Source organism: Talpa occidentalis, unplaced genomic scaffold (genome assembly GCF_014898055.3).
Source record: "Talpa occidentalis isolate TD23 unplaced genomic scaffold, MPIMG_talOcc4v2.1 talOcc4.7, whole genome shotgun sequence".
In the NCBI taxonomy this organism is placed as follows: Eukaryota; Metazoa; Chordata; class Mammalia; order Eulipotyphla; family Talpidae; genus Talpa; species Talpa occidentalis.
In genome coordinates, this window is record NW_023605083.1 from 41,604,620 (window position 1) to 41,622,274 (window position 17,655).

Consider the following 17,655-nt stretch of genomic DNA (forward strand, 5'->3'; position numbering starts at 1 on the left):
GATAGGTAAGTTAAACTCTTAAAACATCCACACTATCTACTTTAAGTCCAGCCCACATTTCTAAAGTAATTTTTGTTATTCAGATTCTCTTCTTTGTCTAGTGTGGTCTATCCATTTTATTTTCATGTGTTTTACCCTCATCCTCCCTAGACACAATGGTCTTCTCCCTTTTAATGATTTTTTTCCATCAAACCCCCTTTATTTTTTTTTTTAATATTAAATTTTATTTTTATATTCCCCCATACAATTGCAAACGCCCCATTCTGACCCCAATCCTTCCCCTCCCCCCCCCCCCACCCCCAACAAGTGTCTCTGGTTCATAGTTTTTTGTTGATTTTGATTTTCACTTTCTTATATTCATTTTCCTGGTCCCTTATTTAAGTTTTCTAGATTCCTGCTATGAGTGAGACCATCCGGTATTTTTCTTTTTCTTTTTGGCTTATTTCGCTGAGCATGATCCCTTCCAGTGCCATCCATGTTGCTGCAAATTGCATGTGTTTATCTTTTTTGAATGCTGAGTAATATTCCATGGTATATATGTACCACATCTTCTTGATCCAGTCATCTATTTTTGGGCATTTGGGCTGTTTCCAAAGCTTAGCTATTGTAAACAGTGCTGCTATAAACATAGGAGTGCAGGTGCTCTTTGGAATTGATGTTTCTGTGTCCTTTGGGTAAATACCTAGGAGTGGAATTGCTGGATCATATGGAAGCTCTATGTTTAGTAGGTCCAGAAATCTCCACACAGCTCTCCATAGTGGTTGGACCAGTTTGCACTCCCACCAACAGTGCACAAGAGTTCCTTTTTCTCCACACCCTCGCCAACATTTGTTGTTGCTAGTTTTTTTAATATGTGCCATTCTCACTGGTGTGAGATGGTATCTCATGGTAGTTTTGATTTGCATTTCCCTGATTACAAGTGATGTTGAACATTTTTTCATATGTCTGTTGGCCATTTGCATTTCCTCTTCAGAGAAGTTTCTTTTTAGCTCTTCTGCCCATTTTTTGACTGGATTATTTTCTTTGTTGTTGCTGAGTCTCATCAGCTCTTTGCAGATTTTTGTGATCAGTCCTTTATCATTAGTGTTGTGTGCAAAATGTTCTCCCGGTTGGTGGGGGTTCTCTTTGTTTGTTATTGTCTCTTTTGCTGTGCAGAAGCTCTTTAATTTGATGTAGTCCCAGCTGTTTATCTTTCTCTTCACTATCACTGCTTTGGGTGATGTGTCTGTAAAGATGTCTTTGTCCATCAAACCCCCTTTAATCAGGAGCATTCTCTGCAGTCTGTAGTTATCTCAACCTTGTCTAAATGACCACCTCTACATATGCTGTCGCGGCTGGGTTGCACGTGGAATGTGGGTTTTAAGAGCTGTCAGCATCTGACAATAACAAAAGCAAATGCAGGATGGATCTAGGGTCAGGAGAATGTTGACAGGAGGCCCAGCATTTAGATGGGATTTTAGCCAGGGGTACACAGTGAATTAGCATAATAGAAGACACAAATGTGAATTAAAAAAACATAGAATTGAAAGTCTTTGGAAAATCGTGAAGCTCAATTGGAATATGAATTGGGGTAAATTCCAATAGTCCAACTTCCTATAGGAGCTCAGTGACAAAACTGGGGAACTGGGACTTGGATCCATGTTTGGAGCCATAGTGTATACATAGGGTTTCCCCTGAACTCCTCTGCTGCCTGAGATGATGCCAGTTACTCCATTTACTATTTGTGTGATCTTGGGCAAGTTACTAGTACTTCCAAAGCTTGTTATGTTCATCTTAAATAGGAATAATAGCAAGGAACTTATAGGACTGTTGTGATAATTAGACAAAATTAAATAATGTAGATAAAACTCCTATCTACATGCTTGGTGATAGTAGCTGACAGGTTGATGGCTCTGTAGCTCTTGAATGAGAACTACTTTCTTTATGAGATGTAAAGATAATGTCTTCACAATATCACTGAGTAAATAAGGTGTAATGCTATTTACTGTCACTCTACAACTTTAGTAGGTAAGAAATACTGTCTTCCTTTCTACCTTGCTTTCTTTTTTCCTATTCAATTTTGACACTGTTATGGGCTGGTGGGAGGTTCAGTGTCAGTATTTCTTGGGATTCCTTACCTCATTCATTTTGGGGTCAAGAATTCAAGGACTGTCACTGAGGAATTAGGGAAATCCTATAATTTATTTTGTTAGTGTGCACCTAAGGAGTACCCAGGGGCCCAAACTATTAAGGGGTCCACATTCTGAAAGGGATATGACCCTCTGTGTGTACAAATGCAAAGGAAGCATACTCAGTGTGATAGGTTTTTAATAGAATTAGTGTGCACAGAGAGAAAAGAGAAGGGATTTTCCTAATAAAACTCCAAAAATTACCCATCCCCTCATGGGTAAATGCCCCTCTAAACAGGCTTTACTCAAAATGGGGCCACTGAGGCCCAAAAGCTTGCAAAAAGTCTAAGGCACCTCTAGAAGTGTACAACCAGAAAGGGGTTAAGCAGTTCTGAAACTACTATGACAGAAGGAGAGAGAGGAAATGTAAAATATGCCACATAAAGATAATTGGCTGCTATTGTCTCTGCTAAGGACTGGGACCATCCCCCACATGTGTCTCTCACATACATGTCTCTTTCAAATTTCTCTTCCAAGTGTTTCTTTTCCACATATCTCTTCCCATGTCTCTCCTTACAAGTCAAAGCAGAGAAGCAAAGAGAGTACCACCTGGCTTCTGTGTTATATAGTCTACTACCTGACCGCTCAGCTCTGCGCTACTAGTTCCCAGTAGCTCCAGAACTCAGGAAGTCCACATCATGGCACACTGGGACTTGTAGTCCAAAATGAGTGCAAGTTAGTTGGGTAGGGAAAATAGCATCTCCTTTTCATGGAGGTGTGTCTGTAAGAATTGGTCTCTTGTCTATCCTGAATACTGCTAAGATATCCACCATGCCCAGTGCTCCTTCAGATCTTTTGCCATACTTAAACTTCAGAGATCTTTGGTCCATGAAAGACCACTGGATTGAAGTCCAGTGTCATAGGAAGCCACATGGAAAGAAGGAAAGGAAGAAGGAAAAAAGGAAAAAAAGAATGGAAGAAGCCACTGGAGTCTGAGTTTGGCCCATGGATTCCTGAGTTTGCTTGTTAGAGAATAGATTAGCAGGGGATGAAAGTTCATATTCCTGGCAGAGTTAAATCTCTGGAGAAAAAAGAGAGTAGAGAAGGGCAGAAAGAATAAGGCCAGGGAAAGCCTAATGTCTAAAATAGCCTTATGTCTAAAATAAAGATTTTTCATTTGTGATTTGAAAATTTCCCTCTCTAGTAGAAGAGACAAGTATTCAAAGGGTATTTCCAATGGATTCAGACAAAGAGATCTTAGAAGTCAATGAAGGAGGGACATTTGAAAAAGGGGCGGAGCAACATGGCGGCGAGGAGACGCTGCGAGTAAGATCTCCCATTAAAAAAAGTTAATAGGGAGGAAAAGCGGCAGGTCCCAGTGAGAACTGAGACAGGGAAGATAAACGGACGACTCCAGCAAACTGCCCGAAGAAGAAAGTTGCCATAAAAGAGGACGAGAAGGGAGGGAAGCACAGAACCCTGCTCCCCTCCCCCGCCCACAGAGGCGGCACTCTCCGACCGGCAGAGACGAGGGAAACAACAAACCAAAACGCCCAACAAGAAAAACGGATGCAGCAAGTGGGACTGTGAGTGGAAAGGAACTATTTCAGCCACCACACCCCGTGAACGGGAGCTGAGGCGAACCCTGCAGGATCCGCCGCGGAGGTGAGCTCCAGGCGCCAGTAAAGAGAGCCCCGCCCACCAGGAGGAGCCCAGCACCAGCACACAGCCCCAGCCGCCCGGTAAGCTTGCGCGAAAGCGGCGCTCGGATTGCAGCTGCCCAGGGCCCTGCGCCTGCGACCTAGGCTTGCGGGGAGACGGCGGAGGCCCTCCCTGAGTGAGCAGGAACAAGGTGCCCAGGCAGGGGAGCGGGATTCAAAAGGCGCCATTCCCGCGCCACTGATCTGGGCTATAGCCCGCGTCCTGGAACTGAGGGCTTTGGAACTGAGACCCGGGGCACGAAATTAGGGGCGTGGGTTCCCCACGACGGTGGGGCACAAGGCAGACACAGCACCCCAAAGCCGTTGAGGTGTACCCTACCATCCCCGCTCTGCTCCCTGTCCCACGGGGTGGAAAATCAGCTCCCCAAGGGCTCTAGGAGAGATCTCTGGTGCCACCTAGCGACTTGACCCCAGCACAGGCTACTGAAGGAGCTAGTGGCCAGCTGGGAGTTAGCCCACACCGGGCCCCTTCTGAACAAGTAGTCTGAGCCCACAGGGAGAGCGAGCACCCACAGCCGGGGCAGACCAGGCGCGCAGAATAGTGTGCCTGAGACCAGAAGCGCAGGGAGTGTGTCCCACATCACCATTTTAGAACAGGGACATTTCTTCAGTAAAGACTACCTGCAGAAGGCTTCCTCAGGAGCCAGAGGTGAGCGGGGGAAGTTCGCCCACGCCAGACCCCCTCTGGCCTGCAGTCCAAGCCCAGAGGGGAGCAGGAACCCACCGCCGGGGCAGACCAGGCGCACAGGGGAGTGTGTCCCTACATCGGCATTTTAGAACAGGGACCTTTCTCCAGTAAAGGCTGCTTGAAACTGACAGATGACTCCTGGAAGAACCAGAGGGGAACAGAGAAGCCCACCCAAGATGCCGGCAAGTCCCACAACACAGTGTCCCAACGCATACGGCAAATTAGAAAACAGACAGTAGGGAGGAGAAGAACCACACGCAACCTAGCAACTCTCCAGAGAAAAAGCACACCACAAAAAGAAAGCCAGCCCCCAGATTGCAACGACAATAACTTGGAAGAATTTCTGAGCCTTCCAGAAAGAGAATTTAAAATTGCCGTGATTAAAAAACTGACAGAAGTCATAAAGGAAAACAATGATAAGGGAAAAATAATCAACGATCAGAAGAATGCAATTGAGTCCCTAGAGAGGGAAAACAATGGTCAGAAGAAAGAAATTGAGTCCCTAAAGAGGGAAGTAAAAGAAATGCAGGAGATCAAAGAATTAATGGAAGAACTAAAGAATTCTGGGAAAAGCAATGAAAGCAGAATAGATGAAATGGAAGAACGAATAAGTAATCTTGAAGACACAGAAATAAAAAGAACCAAAACAGAGAAGGAAAGAGAAGTACGAAGGAAAAAGAACGAAGAAAGACTTCGGGAACTATCGGACTCCATGAGGAAAGGAATATAAGAGTTATAGGAATACCAGAAGGAGAGGAGAGAGATGTAGGAACAGAGAAAATATTCAAAGAGATAATTGAAGAGAACTTCCCAAATGTGAAGAAGGAGCTGAAAATTGATATACAAGAAGCAAGAAGAACACCAAACTTCCACGACGAAAGGAAAAATACAGCAAGACACATAATAGTAAAGCTCCCAAGAATCCAGGACAAGGAAAAAATAATGAAGCTGGCAAGAGGGAAGAAACAGATAACATTCAAAGGAAAACCAATCAGGCTGACATCAGACTTCTCCGAAGAAACACTACGGGCAAGGAGAGAGTGGAGGGACATAGTCAACAGACTCCAAGAAAACAGATGCCAACCAAGAATACTCTATCCCGCAAAGCTCTCCTTCCTCTTTGAAGAAAGAATATGGACCTTCCCAGACAAACAGAAACTCCGGAATTTCATTGCAACTAAACCCCCACTCCAAAAAATACTACAAGGAGTTCTAAAGCCAGAACCTCAGAGCGACGAATAACAATGAAAGAAGGCCAAAAAAAAAAAAAAAAGTTATTAAAAGAATAAATAAATAAAATCAAAGGAAAGACAAACACAATGGCAAATACAGATGTTAACATATCAATATTAACTCTAAATGTAAATGGACTAAACTCTTCAATAAAAAGACACAGAGTTGCAGCCTGGATTAAGAAACAAAACCCAACCTTTTGCTGTCTCCAGGAAACACATTTAGCTACAAAAGATAAAAATAGGCTCAAAGTTAAAGGATGGAAAACAATCCTACAAGCAAATGGACCAAAAAAGAAAGCAGGAACAGCTATACTTATATCAGATAAAACAGATTTCAAACTCAAAAAGATAAAAAGAGACCCCAATGGTCACTACATTATGATCAAGGGGACAATACTTCAAGAAGAAATAACACTCATTAACATATACTCACCAAACGAAGGAGCACCAAAATATATCAGACAACTGTTGTCCTCTCTGAAAACAGACATCAGAGAAAACACATACGTAGTGGGAGACTTCAACACACCACTATCAACAATGGATAGATCAACAAGACAAAAAATAAGTAAAGAAACCAAAGCTCTAAATAAAGACCTAGAGCAATTGGGCTTAACAGACATCTATAGAACACTAAACCCCAAAAAAACGGAGTACACATTTTTCTCAAGCGCACACGGATCATTCTCCAGGATCGATCACATACTGGGGCACAAGACAAACATCAACAGATACACCAAGATTGAAATCATACCAACCATCTTTTCTGACCATGAAGGCATCAAACTAGAAATAAACCATAAAAAGAAGGCAAGGAACTTTCCTACCTCATGGAGATTAAAAACCACACTACTGGAAGACCATTGGACTAATGAGGAGATCAAAGAAGAAATTAAAAAATTTTTGAATTGAACGACAAGGAGGACACCAATATCCTAAATGTATGGGATGCAGCAAAAGCAGTAATAAGAGGAAAATATATAGCAATAGAAGCTCACATCAAGAAACAAGAAAGAACGCAAAGAAACAACCTAATCTCGAAGCTCAAAGATCTAGAAAAAGAACAACAAGAAAACCCCAAAACCAGTAGAAGAAAAGAAATAAAAAAACCAAAGCAGAAATAAATGAAATTGAAACTAAAAAACAATCCAAAAGATCAATGAAACCAAGAGCTGGTTCTTTGAAAAAATCAATAAAATAGACAAACCCCTAGCCAGGCTCACAAAGGAAAAGGGAGAAAGCACAAATAAACAGGATCATCAATGAAAGAGGAGAAATCACAACGGACACAGCAGAAATCAAAGAATAATCAGTAACTACTATGAACAGTTATATGGAAACAAGTTTAACAATCTAGAGGAGATGGACAAATTCCTACAACTCTACAATCACCCAAAGCTAGATAAAGAAGAAATAGAACACCTAAACAGACCAATTACAATTAGCGAAATTGAAATGGTAATCAAAAACCTCCCCAAAAACAAAAGCCCAGGACCTGATGGATTTACAAATGAATTCTACCAAACATTCAGAGACGAATTAGTGCCTATCCTTCACAAACTCTTCCAAAAAATTGAGAAGGAAGGGACAATACCAAACACGTTCTATGAAGCCAACATTACACTAATACCAAAACCGAACAAGGACAACACAAAAAAGGAAAACTACAGGCCAATCTCCCTAATGAACACTGATGCAAAAATCCTCAATAAAATTTTAGCTATCAGAATCCAACAATGTATCCATAAGATAATTCACCACGACCAAGTTGGATTCATTCCAGGGGCACAAGGATGGTTTAACATCCGAAAATCAATCAACGTTATCCAACACATCAACAAAAAGAAATATAAAAACCATATGATAATATCAATAGATGCTGAGAAAGCTTTCGACAAAGTGCAACACCCATTCATGATAAAAGCCCTTGAAGTTCTTGGGATACAAGGAACATACCTCAACATCATAAAGGCCATCTATGACAAGCCAACAGCCAGTATCATTCTCAATGGTGAAAAGCTGAAAGCAATTCCATTAAGATCTGGAACAAGACAAGGATGTCCACTCTCACCATTGCTTTTCAATATAATACTGGAAGTCCTAGCCAGGGCAATAAGACAAGAGAAAGACATCCAAGGAATCCAAATAGGAAAAGAAGAAGTCAAACTATCACTATTTGCAGACGATATGATATTATACATAGAGAACCCCAAAAACTCCACAGAAAAGCTAATTCAACTCATCAATCAGTTCAGTAAAGTGGCAGGATACAAAATCAACACGCAAAAGTCAGTAGCCTTCCTATACACAAACAATAAATCTGAAGAAGAAGAAATCGAAAAGACCATCCCTTTTGTTATTGAAACAAAAAAAAATCAAATATTTGGGAATAAATCTAACAAAAGAGGTAAAGGACCTATACAAAGAAAACTATAAAACACTGTTAAAAGAAATAGAAGAAGACACAAAGAAATGGAGAGACATCCCCTGCTCATGGATTGGAAGAATAAACATTATTAAAATGGCCATCCTTCCAAAAGCAATATACAGATTCAATGCTATTCCAATCAAAATTTCAATGTCATTCTTCAAAGAAATAGAAAAATTATTGATGAAATTCATATGGAATCACAAAAAACCCCGAATAGCCAAAGCTCTCCTGAAAAAAAAAGAAGGGAATGGAGGCATCAGACTCCCAGACTTCAAACTATACTACAAAGCCATAATCATCAAAACTGCATGGTATTGGAACAAGAACAGACATACAGACCAATGGAATCGAATAGAAAATCCAGAAATAAACCCACAGATTTATGGTCAACTAATCTTTGACAAAGGAGCAAAGACTATGCATTGGAGCAAAGAAAGTTTGTTCAATAAATGGTGCTGGGAAAACTGGGTCGCTACATGCAAAAGAATGAAGCTTGACCACCACCTCACACCATACACAAAAATCAACTCAAAATGGATTAAAGAACTAGACATAAGACCTGAAACCATAAAATATATAGAAGGAAATATAGGCGAAACACTACGTGATTTGCACATCAAAGACATCTTTACAGACACATCACCCAAAGCAGTGATAGTGAAGGCAAAGATAAACAGCTGGGACTATATCAAATTAAAGAGCTTTTGCACAGCAAAAGAGACAATAACAAAAACAAAGAGAAACCCCACCAACTGGGAGAACATTTTTGCACCCAACACTAATGATAAAGGACTGATCACAAAAATCTGCAAAGAGCTGATGAGACTCAACAACAACAAAGAAAATAATCCAGTCAAAAAATGGGCAGAAGAGCTTAAAAGAAACTTCTCTGAAGAGGAAATGCAAATGGCCAACAGGCATATGAAAAAATGTTCAACATCACTTGTCATCAGGGAAATGCAAATCAAAACTACCATGAGATACCATCTTACACCAGTGAGAATGGCACATATTAAAAAAACTAGCAACAACAAATGTTGGCGAGGGTGTGGAGAAAAAGGAACTCTTCTGCACTGTTGGTGGGAGTGCAAACTGGTCCAACCACTGTGGAAAGCTGTGTGGAGATTTCTGGACCTACTAAACATAGAGCTTCCATATGACCCAGCAATTCCACTCCTAGGTATTTACCCAAAGGACACAGAAACATCAATTCCAAAGAGCACCTGCACCCCTATGTTTATAGCAGCACTGTTTACAATAGCTAAGCTTTGGAAACAACCCAAATGCCCAAAAATAGATGACTGGATCAAGAAGATGTGGTACATATATACCATGGAATATTACTCAGCATTCAAAAAAGATAAACACATGCAATTTGCTGCAACATGGATGGCGCTGGAAGGGATCATGCTCAGCGAAATAAGCCAAAAAGAAAAAGAAAAATACCGGATGGTCTCACTCATAGCAGGAATCTAGAAAACTTAAATAAGGGACCAGGAAAATGAAAAACTATAAGAAAGTGAAAATCAAAATCAACAAAAAACTATGAACCAGAGACACTTTTAGGGGGCGGGGGCGGGAGGGAGGGATTGTGGTCAGAATGGGGGGCGGCAATTGTATGGGCAATATAACAATAAAATTTATAAAAAAAAAAAAAAAAAAAAAAAAAAGAAGTCAATGAAGGAGGAAGAACACAACAGATGGCTTCTTAGTTTAACCCTACCTTAACTTAGTTATTTCATTTCATCTTTGAAGGCCTAAGTGTTTTCATCTGTAAAATAGAATACATTCTTAAAATATAGTTGAATTTTGAAATTCTTCAGAATCATATGATTGAGATGATTTGAGATGGTAGGCTTTGCCCCTAGGTTTTTGAGGCATGACTATAAAAGGAAATTATTGAGAGCCAAAATGACACCTCCCTCCCCACTGTCATTGCTCTTTAGTTATACTTCTGTTGAGGCTGAATGGCTTTCTATTCTGATTTATAGTCACTTGCTGGCAAGTCTTATCTCCTTATTTATGACTTGATCTTAAATTCTTTAAGGAACTCATTTGATTATCCAGAAATATCCCATTTCCTTCCTTCACCCCCCTCTTTCATCAGACATATTCTCCCTGAAAATAGTAAACACCAACAAAAGTTATTTACAAATGAGTGACATAAACAACTTTATGAACTTGAGAATTTCCTCTGAAGGTTATTTATTGACTTGGGAAGTTGTTTCTGCTGCCCACATTCTAACAAACTGATGATGCTTTTGTCATAAAGTATTTATTTAAAAAATGTGCTTAACTCTTTGCAAGCATTTTTCTCTTTCAATTGTCCAACAAGTCTATAAAGTGGATATTAATATCATTTTCCAAATAGTAGGGGAATAAAGACCTGACAGGGATTATGGGATTTACTCATGAGCATTTAGGTACTAAGTGGCAGAAGCAGGACATGATTCCAAATCTTTCAGATTCCAAACCCTATCTCCATGTAGTGAAGATCTTTTCTAACTTCTTTAAATAGAGCTGGTAGTAATTGCTTCATAACTGAAGAAGCAACCTGATTTATGGATATCTATGGTGGAACAATAGCAATGGTAAATTTGGAAACAAAACTTCCTCCTCCCAATTCAGTCCAAACAAAGTCTGTGACTTTAAGCAGTTATTTCATGATGTGTAACATTGAACACTAGCCTTGAGTTTGCAATCATGGTGCTCCCACAGGTTTGCCACGAGTTTGCAAATGCAATTACTCTGCTTTTAAGCAACACAAGCTTCTGGTAAGAAAAAGGAAAACGTTTTCAATATAAATATATAGGAAAGAAACTGATTGACCCAATCGCATTAGAATGATTTTAGATTGGAAATAATGGCCTTTTGCTTTCAGATTACTCTGAATAAGCAGCTATTTTCAACTTGCATCCCATAATGACTCCCAATTCTCAGAACACTGAAAGACCTTTCAACAATCTCTGCAGAAAAATGAAATCTGCTATTTGTGAGGGGAAGAAAAACATGCCAGAATTGCATACTGAATGTTCAAGTCTATAATAAACACTCTATGGAATGTCTCTTGCATGTATATTATACTCTCTGCCTGTATAAGTATGTATTTGAAGATTGGATTAGTCTTTTTTCCCCTAAAGCACATTATTTTTGGTAGACATTTGTGTCTAATGAAGATCAGGACAGAACCTATTTGTCTGTCCTTGGAAGCCATTTTGTCTTAAGAATCTCTTCTTTGAGTTGTAAACCTATACCCAAAATTATATTTTATAATGTTGTAAAGCATTGTTAGCTCAATAAAAAATAATACAAAAAACCTGAAAACAAAGCGGGAACAGCACCTTCCCTTCAAGACTTTTATGAGGAAGGAATGACTAAACAAACAGAGTAGGGATTAGTAAATACTGAATTAAATAGTAAAGACTGAATTAATAATAAAGAATCCCTTCATTACTTCTCATTTGGTAAGGGCTTTGTTGATCATTAAAACTGTTGATCAACAGTTTTTATATAACATATACTATGGAAGTCAACTAGTCACTCCTTCCCTATTTATGCCTTTTTGAAAAGATCATTGTGGGGGATAATACACATGAAGAAGTTTGTCATTGTTGACTCACACCAGCAAGCATCTGCTGCTGATTAGCTGCTTATCTCACACGGGTGAAAACAATGACCTCTGTCACTGTGGGCTCACTGACTCAAACTCTAACTCCACTAATTATGGGGAATAAGTAAAGTTTCGGATGTGAGAATATGTACTTTTGGTGACTGTGTGTATTGTGGCCTGTGCATATAAGATTGTATTTATTTACATGTAAATAAGCATCTTTAGATAGAATTTCCCTATTGGGATCTATAGTTTAGTAAATGAGTAAATGAATGAAAACCTCATTTAAAAACCTATATCCTTATTGTATCCATGTTCAGTGGGTTTCCATGAATTTTAGTAAAACCTTTTTATTGGCAAATATCAATAAAATGATAAATTAATAAATGAAAGTCAACATTATTACACAAATTTCAAGCTACTTCCAAGAGTGATTGAAGTATGAACAATTCAAATAACAAGATTCATGATTTTTGAGGCTGAGAACTGTTTATGGGTGGTAGTACATATGTGCACATGTGTCTGTGTGTAGATGATTCTATAAACCACAAATCACCAACTGGTGGTTATTTTTAAGGCTGTGTTTTGATTTCCTAGCATGGTGTTTTGCAAAATTGAATTTATGGCAAATATTTATTAATAAGCAAATATTGGTGAAAACAGATTTCTTTAATCTTTTAGAAATGAGAAAATGTGTCAGTATTGGTGTAGGGTAAGGAAAAATGTCAGGCTTTCCTGCCCTCCCGCCATCAGGATAGATGATGGATCCTTGCGGTCCTGAATGCATGCCTGATGGTGGGCACCTGGAGTAGGGTGTGGGCCTAGGTAGATGGGATTCACCTGGGCTAAGACTGTGCTTTTAAGGCTGGCATCACGGGGACGCCAGCAGAAGCGGAAGAAGCTGAAAGAGAAGCCGAGAGATATCACCGGAGAGCCTGCCAGCCTCCCGGCCCCCCAGCACCCCTGCCTGCTCTGTACCAGGTAAATCCCAACAAAAGACCTGTAAAAACCACTGAGGACTCTGACTCCTCCTTGACCTGGGCTGCATGGGATCAGAAAACCTGCACCATGTCCAGTTCCTGCTCCCTACAATTAGGTTTATAATCTCTCATATGAAAACTGATTGGAGTTAGGGAGACCCTGCAGAAATAACTGGGACCCATGCTTTTCAATCCTCCCCTTCCTCTTCATTGATAGATATTGCCTACCTGGTCCCTGTGCATACTTGGATTTGAGACTTTTGCTTTGAAAAAATATTTCTAGGAGTTTGTTTTAAGATGGTTGGATTAGTTCATTGACTTTGTGAATCATCATGACCCAGAATAAAGAAGTATTGGAGAAATTTCCAGTCAACTCAAAAGCCAGATATAATGGAAAGCTGCCTGTTTAGAAGCTCCAACAACCCAGTTTCTTGGGATTCATGGGGACGAGGAGCCACATTAAAAGAGACAAGAACACCTTCACAGATCTTTTCATAGAAAGGAAGGAATTTGTCAAACTTTAATTTTCTTTAGAAATAGCTTAAAATTGTATACCAATCCTGCCTTTCATTTATCATTCTATTGTTGATATTTGCCAGTGGAAAGGTGTTATTGTAATATATAGAAATCCTCTGGATGTAGTTACAATGGATGTAGATTTTTGAATAAAGTTTTCATTTATTTATATAAAGTCCACAGTAGCCTGGACTGGTGTAGGGTAAAGGAAAAATGTCAGGCTTTTCTGCCCTCCCGCCATCAGGATAGATGATGGATCCTTGCCGTCCTGACTGCATGCCTGATGGCGGGCACCTGAAGTACACGGTATGGACATAGGTAGATGGGATTCACCTGGGCTGAGACTGTGCTTTTAAGGGCGGCGTCACAGGGACGCCAGTAGAAGCCGAGGAGAAGCCAAGAAAGAAGCCGAGAAGAGCAGCAGAAGCCGAGAGAAGGCCGGAGAGCCCATAGAGTGAAGACCTGCTGGGGGCTGGGAGGCCTGCCAGCTTCCCAGGCCCTCAGCACCCCTGCCTGCCGTGTATCTGGTAATCCAATAAAAAACCTGCAAAACCACTGAGGACTCTGACTCCTCCTTTACCCCGTCTGCCGGATCCTAGAAAACCTGCACTGTGTCCATTCCTGCTCCCTTTACAACTGGGAACACGTCCCTGTTTTCTTCCCTATCCTTACCTTTGGGAAGGATGTTTCTCACTATACATTTGTCCTCAGAACACACTTGTTTATTAGTACAAAGGTAGATGTATATTTAAAAATTCTTGTAAACCAGCAGGCTTAGCTTACCCGGAAGGGAACAAAACTAAGGGGAGGTTTGGCAATTATCCTGGTAATTACCTTGATATAAACAGCAGATCTATTTCTGCCTGATGATTTATATTTTGATTTTAAATTAGTGCCATTACTACTAAATTAAATTAACTGGGTAATTTTGCTAACTGGCAGAAGTCTCCCTCATGATCAAGGCAGGTCCTCCCTTCTTATGCCTCTTTTCCTATAGAGTTTTTAGATTAATTCTAGAGAGTTTAACTCACGAGTTTTCTTACTGACAGTCCTGTAAACTTAACTTTAGAGTGTAATGGATGTCACCCCTTCAGAAAGACCTGGAATCCCTATTTGAGCCACGCCTCTCACCACCAGAAGAATGAGTGAAAAGACTTAGCCAGGCCCCAGACATGAGCAGTTATGAAAGTGAGCTCAAACAGCTATAAAAGGCACAAGTCAGGACTTTGTCTTTTCAGTGACAGTCTCAATTTCCCTATTGCCCTCTGCGTAGGCTTGGGTTCTAAGTTTCTTGTTGGGGGAGGATAGTTCGTAGGAGGTGCCAGTCCTAGTTGCAAATATTGTTGCTCTAATTCTGCCTAAGTTGCAATTTCTTGCTGTGGGTCATGACCCCAAACAGAAAGTGCTCCTGAGTTCCTCCAAACAAGGTATGTGGGCGAGAGGGTGGAGTTTAGCATACAAATACCCAGCTGCCAGCTTTTCGTGTTTACAAGGGATCAAGAATAGGTCGCTTAAGGTCACAAATATATCCTTTCTTCTCACTTCAAAGTTGCAAAGAGTTTTGTCTTACACTGTAGGTGAAATACTGCATTTAACTTCAGAGCTATATTTGATTTGGACTTTTTCTTTAATACTACCCAAACTCACTCTAACTACTATGGGCCTCAATAAAGAGCATGAATAAAGTGACTTAAGTTCCCTGCACACATACCTGATCAGTTTACTGGGAAGGGAATTTAAAGCTGAAACATTGAGGAATGGGCAATGAAGACATTGTGTTTGTTAGAGCCAACTAATATTGAGTATAAGTTAGTATTTGAGTGGAATGGTAGAAAACAAAAAACAGGGTTAAAAGGTGTTTAAGAGGTCACATCCAACCTTCTTCCTGAGGATGCATGAATCACCAGCTTGCTGTGATTCCTTCTCTCTGAACCGCTTCCTTTTGTTTCAGGTTTTTGCCATTTCAGGAAACCACGGTTGCTGGCTGAAAGAAAAGTTGCACCAGCACCATACAAGAACAATTTCTGCCCCTTTGTCAATGAAGTATTAATAGCATGTAGTATGTAATAGACTTCGCACTATAAGAAAATGCTTTCTCAGCTGAGTAGCAAGAAATTGCAAAAGCAAAGCCTGTATCTGGATTTTGAATCGTCAACTATCAGATTTGTTTTCTGCTTATCTAGGAATATAAATAATGTATCCCTGGTGAATAGACTTGGAAACACAGTAAAACTTTCCTTAGAATATTATCGTATTCTTTAAGCAAATATTGACTGGTATAAATTATGCATATGAACTTGGGGCACCGCCCTCCTAGGTGCAGGGCAATCTGTTAAGGATTTGCTATCATACTAGTGAATGAGGGGGGATGAAGGGTAGGGATACATTTTATAAGTCGTAAAGTTTCAGGAACATTAGTCTTCATGTTTATATTTGGAAATGAACTCTTGATGAAATGCTCTGAAAAAAATAAACCATAGAAACCCAAATTTCCCCCTAACTGCATAAATCAAAATATTGTGAAAAAAAAAAAAAAAACCTCAAACTTTGGTTATATGCCAAATATGATGACCAAACAGGAGATTAGAAATGGTTCTTAAGGCATAGAAGGATTGGCTGGCCCATGCCTTAATTTGAATTTCCAACAAAATGCATTTGCTTGTCACAGGTTTTCTGAGGAAAAAGTAGAAAAGAAGAGAGGATACTCAGAGAACTGGTAAGTAATGTATTTTTTCTTATACTTACTGGTGTCACCGAATCTTCTGGTGGTTCTGTCTCAAAGTTTACCTTTCAGCAACAACCAGGTTTGTTCCCCTGCCACAAATAATGGGCAATAAATATGCTTATTATTCTAATGCTTCATATACATTAGTGCACTTACTGCTTATGAAGCCTGTGAGGTAAATACTATCATTAATTCGACATTTGGAGATACCGAGGCAGAGTGAGGTTAAGTGCAAGATCACACACTAGCTGTAGAAGAGCGAACAGTTAATCCAGGCAGTGGAGTTCTAGACACTGTACACTTATTGTGCTAAACAACTTGTTAAAAGATTAAGTTTTGTGTTTTACAAAGTCTGGTCTGAAATTCACCTGCATCAGATTTTCCTGGGAATCTTCTTAAAAGTTTCCAAGGCCAGTATATCAGAATCTTTGGGGACTGGGTGTAAGAATTTGTATTAAACAACCGTTATTTGCCCACTGAAATTTGAGAATCACTAATCTAGGAAATGGGAGAAGGAAAAGAAGAGAAAGTCCTTTTGGACTTTCGGTCCAGAAGGACATGCTATTAAACTCTAAATTTTGTATATAAAATCATTTTATCTGTAAATAGATAGTTTTACTTCCTCCATTCCAATATGGATGGCTTTCCTTTCCTTTTTTGTGTTTTTTTTTTTTCCATAATTGCCCTCACAAGAATCTCCAGTCCAATATAGAATGAAAGTTGTCAGAGTAGATAGATGTCTTTGTCTTAATCCCAGCTCTCCAGGTTTTGAAAGAAGAATTGATTGATGATAACATATAAGAAATATACTATTGAAGACCATAGTTTGGTATCTTCCATTCCTGAACAAATTCCATCAAGAGAAATTTATATACCAGAAATACCAATGATTTTCAAATTCATTCCTAGACTTAGTCTTCCTGTCAGAGTTCTGGCAGCAGATTCTTATTGAATTAGCTTTTGCCATTTGAACTCAGGGGAGGGATTAGGAATGTAAGAGGGTCTTCCTTGTGGATATTTGTTAAAGTTAAATGAGAAACATTTTCAGATTATACATGTTTTAGTCCTGCATCCACAGGTACTGAGTCAGTGAATCTGAGGATGGGACACGGCTGTGCATTTTTATAAAGCTCGTGGACCATTACAATCTACTCTGTTTTAGAAGCATTGTAGTATAGAAGCTAAGCTTTAGAGATAATCTAATGTCTTCTGAATCCTGTGAAGGTCCCAAAAAACAGTGCTCTCATAGAGGCAAAGAAATAAATATGTTCCAAGTGCTTTCCATGCCTAAAGCCCTATTGTCGGCTAATATGATTATTCAACCTTATTTCCCTATCTTATCCAGACTAACCAGGAAAAGAAATCTCCTATGACTGTCATTTGTAACAACCATGAGGTCTTGTGGGAGGGTTCTTAGAAAAACTGCCAAATAAACTAAGTGAATCCATCAGAACCTTTCTTCTGAGGCTTGAATGCAAGTCTACCCAATGGGAGTTAACTGTGCAAAGACTGACAAAAGGAACACAGACGTAATAGAAAGCCTCCACAGGAAGTAGAAGCCTCCTTGGAAGAAACAAGTATTAGAAAGTGAAGAGGATATTAGAGAAATATGTGTTCATATGAACAAAAACAGTAAAAGCA

General features: G+C 39.7%; 1 protein-coding gene across 3 annotated transcripts in view; it reads left to right on the forward strand.

The window, feature by feature from the left end:
* The window catches only part of TMC1 (transmembrane channel like 1), a 300,988-nt gene that overhangs the window by 27,063 nt on the left and 256,270 nt on the right, over positions 1 to 17,655 (forward strand). For all 3 annotated transcript variants that reach the window (XM_054689505.1, XM_054689507.1, XM_054689504.1), the window contains exon 2: positions 15,958 to 16,005. The gene's annotated coding sequence lies outside the window, so the exon portion shown is untranslated. The remainder of the gene's footprint in view (positions 1 to 15,957; positions 16,006 to 17,655) is intronic.